Raw genomic sequence first — 7,063 nt, 5'->3', positions numbered from 1 at the left:
TACCAACAAGGGAAGCAGGGAAGCTTTCGTGGCAGCATGTTCTACTAGGGTCATAGGATCCTCTCTTTAGAGCCAGAAGAGATCAGGGCCGCCTGATCCTACCCGCCCCCCCACCCCCATGTTTAGATGAGGAGCTAAAGGCCAGAGAAGTTAAGTGACTTACCCAAAGTCATCCAGGTAATAAATAAGTAGCAACACCAAAATACAAACTCAAGGCCTCTCACTCAAATCCAGCATCCTTTCCAATATAAACCTCTCTGCCTCTGTATGTTGATAGACCAGCAGAATTGAAATTTTTTGAGGACTGGGACTGTTTCTGGCTTAATTTTTCCAGTGTCGAGTAGGTGCTTTGTAAATGTTTACAGATGTGTATAATATGCGAATGAGCATGGGTAGGGATGTGGCTCAGTTTAGCAATTAGCACAGACAAAATTACCCTTCATTACCTAAGAAAAGTCATAATGTAGTCTATATGTTCTGTTAGGTTACTTTTCCTGAGAGAAGTGAATGTAGAAATACAAAACCCTATACTTAAGTACCTATTACATATTGCAAGAGGCAGCTAGGTAGTGCAGTGGGTAGAGCTTGGAATTAGGAAGATTTGTCTTTATGAGTTCAAATCTGGCCTCAGACGCTTATTAGCTGTATGACCCAGGGCAAGTCACTTAACCCTGTTTGCCTCAGTTTCCTCATCTGCAAAATGAGCTGGAGAAGAAAATGGCAAACCACTCCAGTATCTTTGCCAAGAAAACCCCAAATGGGGTCACGAAGAGTCAGACACAACTGAAAAATGACTAAACACATACAAATAGGTAGAGGCAATGCAGATGGAAATGCCTTTGACTCATAATGGCATCCTGCCACTCTCTATTCAGTCAGACCTACATATGGGAGGGAAGCCTTGCCTTTTCAGAAAAGACCAATGCAACCACATTCTTTTTGACCCTCTTAATGTACATATTTGCTCATATCTTTGTGCAGAAGCCTATGGAGTTGAGGGAGAAAGGGAGAGAGAGGGAAGGGGAAGGAGTGAGGGAGGGCAGGGGAGAGAGAGAGAGAGGAGAGAGAGAAGAGGAATAGGCATAGTTCTCAATCCTAAACCCAGAAGAGACCAGCCAGGCCCATAACACTTGTTTTTGTTTAGTTATGCATGGCCTTGAGCCACACAAAATTGCCTAGTGGCCTGGGAGCTCCTGTAAGTGAACTCTTTCCCCACCCCCTCACCCCCCTTGGGCATTTTAATCCTGAGGCTTTGAGATTTTCAAATCTCCTCTTGGATTTAATCATCTGAATCTCAGGGTCTGAGGGGTAGGCTTTCCTGGAATCTTTACGTGGTTCTTTAGACTTCGGCTCCGAAGTAACTGCCAGCAGGTTCAAGCTCAGCTGTGCCTGTGATTCTGGGATTGCACCCCACTCTACGTCCTCACGCAGACCTGCTTGTCTACTGCTTCCTCTGAAGGGCGTAAAGTCAATATGGTTTGAGAAGGCAAGTTTGGCCTGGGCAGCTTATTCACCCTATCAAACAACAAGCATTTGTGGAGGACCTGCCAACCGCCTAGTTCTTAATCCTGTCACATCCCTTTCTATACTTTCTGTGGCAGTGAAACCAGTCTGCTAGCTGTTACCCTAATGGACAGTCTGTCTCCCACCCTTGTACCTTGGAATTAGGGTAAAATTAGGCCCCAGAATTTACAATGTCTTCTCTCTCTCTTCCTCTACTTCTCAAATCTCTAGTTTCCTTCAAAACACAGCTCAGATGACACTTTTATTCCCAAGCCTTTCTAGATCTCCTGAGTTATTAACACACTCTCTCCCTCTTGATATTATTTTGCATTACTCGGTAGGTACATACCCAGTTTTTACCTCTCTGCTGTGTTGCCCAGTTGAATTTAAGCTCCTTGAGTGTAATAGATTTTGTTTTTATCTTTGGATTTCTAGGATCCAGAGTAGTGCCTCACATTCAGTAGGTGCTTAATTAATGTTTGCTGAATTGAATAGATTTAAAAGAAGACCTAGGCTCTGAGTTCCTGTTTTAGCTATGACACTGGGTAGCTGTGACCTTAGGCAAGTCAATTAACTCCTCTAAGCCCAAGTCTTCTCATCTATAAAGTGGGGATTACTTTTAAGTACAACTACTAAATTGTACTTTGTAACTCACAGTCTTGTGAAGACCAAAGGAAATAATTTATCTAAGATGCTCAATAAACTAGATATCACTATATGTGTGAATTTCAGTCAATAATAACAAAGGAGATGATGATGAGAATGATAGTGCCTAGAAATGCAAAATAGAGCACTGAGGACTTCCTGCCTTCAAGAATCCCATGGTAGTGGCACATCACATTGGATGGAGGTACCATTAGTTAAGCATCACTGTAGCTGGCTCCATTCCATAACATGTCACTTAAAAGCATAGAGTATACTCTTAACTGTGGCATGACATAGAGCCGTCAGTGGCCTGAGCTGCAAATTTCCTGTGTGCATTTTTTTAAGAATCAAAATTGCTTCAGAGTGATTCTTCTATTGAAGCAGAAATGACTTCATACAAGATCTACAGCCCTGAAACCTCCAAAATTGACCGAAGTTTTTGGGGTCCATGTAAGACAACCCAAGGCTGACTCATCAGATTGTATGGTCCCCAGTCCTATTGTTCTGGAACAGTGAAGGGCAACTAAGTGTCCATTGGTTGGTACTCCCCACTGTGATCTCAAGATAGATAGAATGGAGCTAGAGGTTCTCCAAAGAACAGCTAAAATGATCTCGATTAGGTGGTTTCTGTAGGGGAAGATTTATAGATGGTTCTCTTGTGCCACGCTCCTCCCAGTACCCGTTCTTTGGAGTCACTGGACTCAATACTTCCTTGAACCGGCCTTCTTATCCACAACTACTCAAAATGCCTGAGGAAGTACAGCATGGAGAGGAGAAGGTGGAGGCCTTTGCCTTCCAGGCAGAGATTGCCCAGTTTATGTCCTTGATTATCAACACCTTTTATTCTAATAAGGAAATCTTCCTTCAAGAGATCATTTCCAATGTCTCTGATGCCCTGGACAAGATCTGCTATGAGAGTCTGACAGATCCTTCCAAATTGGACAGTACTAAAGAGCTGAAGATTGACATCATCCCCAACCCTCAGGAGCACACTCTGACTTTGATGGACATTGGCATTGGCATGACAAAAGCTGATTTGATCAATAACTTGCCAAGTCTGGCATCAAAGTTTTCATTGAGGCTTTGAAGGCTGGAGTAGACATCTCCATGATTGGTCAGTTTGGTGTGGGTTTCTGTTCTGCTTACTTGGTGGCAGAGAAGGTAGTTGTCATCACCAAGCACAGTGATGATGAACAGTATGTCTGAGAGTCTTCTGCTGGTGCCTCTTTCACAGTCCGTGCTGACCATGGTGAGCCTATTGGCAGGGGCACCAACGTGATCTTACATCTGAAAGAAGACCAGACAGAGTACCTGGAAGACAGCTGGGTCAAAGAGGTTGTAAAGAAGCACTCTCAGTTTATTGGCTACCCCATCACACTTTATTTGGAGAAAGGCCAAGAGAAGGAAATCAGTGATGATGAGACAGAGGAAGATAAAGAGAAAGAAGAGGAAAAGCCAGCTAAAGATGAGAAGAAGCCCAAGATTGAAGATGTAGGATCTGATGAAGATGAAGGCAAGGACAAGAAGAAGAAAACCAAGAAGATCAACATTAATCAGGAAGAGCTGAACAATACTAAGGCCATCTGGACACAGAACCCTGATGACATCAGCCAAGAGGAATATGGCGAGTTTTATAAGCGCCTCACCAATGATTGGGAAAATCATTTGGTAGTAAAGCACTTCTCTGTGGAAGGTCAGCTAGAATTCAGAGCTCTGCTATTCGTCCCCCACCGGGCTCCTTTTGATCTCTTTGAAAACAAAAAGAACAACATTAAGCTGTATGTATGGCATGTGTTCATCATGGACAGTTGAGTATTCCTGAGTATATTAATTTTATCCGAGGTATGGTGGACTCTGAGGATCTGCCCCTCAACATTTCCAGGGACATGTTGCAGCAGAGTAAAATCTTGAAGGTCATCCATAAGAACATTGTCAAGAAGTGTCTAGAGCTTTACTCTGAACTGGCAGAAGGCAAAGAGAAATGCAAGAAAGTTCTATGAGGCCTTTTCGACAACACGCGCCACGTATTTGCATTGCTACATTATCACACATCTTAGTCAGGAAATGAGACGACTTGCTCGTCTGAGTATGTGTCTAGAATGAAGGAAATCAAGAAATGCATCTACTATATCACCGGTGAGAGCAAAGAACAAGTGGCCAACTCTGCTTTTGTGGAATGGGTACGGAAATGTGGTTTTGAAGTAGTATACATGACAGAGACCATTGATGAGTACTGCATGCAGCAGCTAAAGGAATTTGATGGGAAGACCCTTGTCTCTGTTACTGAGAAAGGGTTAGAACTTCCAGAGGATGAAGAAGAAAAGAAAAAAATTGAGGAGAGCAGGGCAAAATTTGAGAACTTAGCCAGCTAATGAAGGAAATTCTGGACAAGAAAGTTGAGAAAGTAACAATCTCCAATTGGATGGTGTCTTCACCCCGTTGCATTGTGATTTGCACATATGGCTGGACAGCCAACATAGAACGTATCATGAAAGTGAAGGCATTGAGAGACAACTCCACAATGGGTCACATGATGGTCAAGAAGCACCTGGAAATAAACCCAGATCACCCCAGAGACTCTCAGGCAGAAGTCTGAGGCTGACAAGAATGACCAGGATGTGAAAGACCTGGTAGTGCTGCTACTCACTCAAATTGAATTTACCGCATGATTAAGATAGGTCTTGGCGCTGATGAGCATGAGGTGGCAGCAGAAGAACCCAGTGCTGCTGTTCCTGATGAGATCCCCCCACTTGAAGGAGATGAAGATGCATCCTGCATGGAGAATGTAGATTAGATGAACCTCTGCATCAGATGCCACCCTCTGTAGAGTTCCCTGTGTTTTCCCACAGTAGCAGTAGAGGCCCTTCCTTGCCTGGCTCCATCTGCCAATGTTCTGTTTTCCAGTGTATTGGGGCAGGGCTTACAAGGGTTCCTGTTCCCCCTCTCCTGATCTACAGAGTAGAATGTTGTGTATTATGGGCTGTTAATGTTTATTTTGTTCTGAAATTATTCAGAATAAAGAGAATGCAGTTTTTACACTAAAAAAAAAAAAAAAAAAGATTAATAGAAGGCCAGAAATGGAAGGGACCTTAAAACTTTGGGAAACCTGCTTATTTTACAGATGATGAAACTGAGGTCCAAAGGAGGGAAATGACTTACCCAAGGTCACGTAGCTAGTTAATAGAAGAGGCAAGATTTGAACCAAGCCTAATGGTCTTTCCATTATTCCACATTCAGATGAAAAAAATTGGGATTCATGAATCTAAGGGAAGAAAAATCATTCATTTTAGAGTAAATGTTTGAAATCTTATAAAACTAGGAAGTGATAAGATAAGCATAGACCTATTACCCAAATCCTGAAATATCAGAAATAGAGTATACTCCTTGGGGCTTGAAACATATACGCTTAGAATGAAGAGCTTACAGATGATAGCTTCACAAAATATTTTTAGGGAAAAATAAGATGTCAGAGACAGGGAGACATTTTTTTTCCCTTGTCATGCCTCAGTCAGCTAAAAACAGTCTGAGGCACTCTTTGGGTTACAGATAAGGAAAGTTTGTGTGAACTTAGCAGGGAGAAACTGAAATCCAGAAGCAATTCAAGGCTAGAGGCATCTCACACACAAAAGAAATGAATCTGCAGAAAAGGAACAGGGCAAACTAAGTGGCACAGTGTATAGGGTGCCGGGACCTGGAGTCCTGAAGAGTCATCTTGAATTCAAACATAGCCTGAAACACTGACTAGCTGTGTGACCCTGGGCAAGTCACTTAACCCTGTTTGCTTCCATTTCCTCATCTATAAAATGAGCTGGAGAAGGAAATAGCAAACCAATCCAGTATCTTTGCCAAGAAAACCCAAATGAGGTCACAAAGAGTCAGACACGACTGAACAACAAGAAAAGAAAGGTGTTTGGAAAATTGCCTTGATGTTTCCATTTTAAAGGTATTTTTTATTACAGTTAATGATAAGGGTTTACCCATCACTTAATTCATTATTCAGACTAAATTCCTAAGGAGAGGGGCAGGAGATTGTCATTAGCAAGTAGGCTTAACATCTCATGCTGCTGCTCCAAATTTGTGTGTCAGAGACTTCTTGACCCCTCATTTTGAGTTTTTGTCTATGTGATAATTTGGGAGAGTGACAGAGAGAATAGCCATTTTCCCTTGTTAATTAAAGATTCTAATCATGAATTTTAATATATTTTCAAACTAGCTTCCATTTTTCCAATAGTGAAAATCTCAGGCATGTAGGATGAATGAGCTCTGACTTCTCCATACAACAGATTGTCTTTTTCTTTTTAAAATCTCTTTGACTAAAAAAATGTCACCCCATACTTTTCCTTCAGTTAAAATATAAATAGCACCTTGGTGGAAAGAAGTTATAAATTTCTTTGAGTATGGAATCTTTATTAGAGTCATGATGTGAAAATGTAGAAGATTGAATGGAGAAATATAGAAATTACACATGGCAGCTCCCTATATTTTTATGTTGGTGAAGGATTGTTTATTTCCCTTGCTAATGAATACCTAGAAAAGGTCTCATATGCAATATTCCATCTTTTGTCTCCAAGTCTCTGTACAATCTGTCTCCTATGGTTGGAAAACTCTCCCTCTTTACCTCTGCCTCTTAGCATCCTGAGTTTTCATCAAAACCTAGACAAAAAACTACAGGATGCTCTTCGTGATCCCCAGACTACTAGTGCCTCACTCCCAAAATCAAATTCTATTTTGTATGTATCTTGACTATCCTTATATGTGGATATGTTGCTTTCACTGAGAGAATAGAAGCTTTTGGAAGCCAGGGACTATATTATTTATTGTATTTTATCCCAATGCCAAACACTGTGCCTGGCACATAGGATGTACTTAATGAATACTTGCTGATTGACTAATTGATTCATGCCAAAATGTAAGC

The 7,063-nt window shown here is 41.6% G+C and overlaps 1 pseudogene; it reads left to right on the top strand.

Moving 5' to 3' along the window:
- Positions 1-2,874: 2,874 nt before the first annotated feature.
- Positions 2,875-4,942, top strand: LOC114027444 (annotated as a pseudogene).
- The last annotated feature ends 2,121 nt before the right edge of the window (positions 4,943-7,063 follow it).

The sequence above is a fragment of the Vombatus ursinus genome, unplaced genomic scaffold, assembly GCF_900497805.2.
Source record: "Vombatus ursinus unplaced genomic scaffold, bare-nosed wombat genome assembly UNPS02014861.1, whole genome shotgun sequence".
NCBI lineage: Eukaryota > Metazoa > Chordata > Mammalia > Diprotodontia > Vombatidae > Vombatus > Vombatus ursinus.
This window is presented reverse-complemented; position numbering and strand designations above follow the sequence as displayed.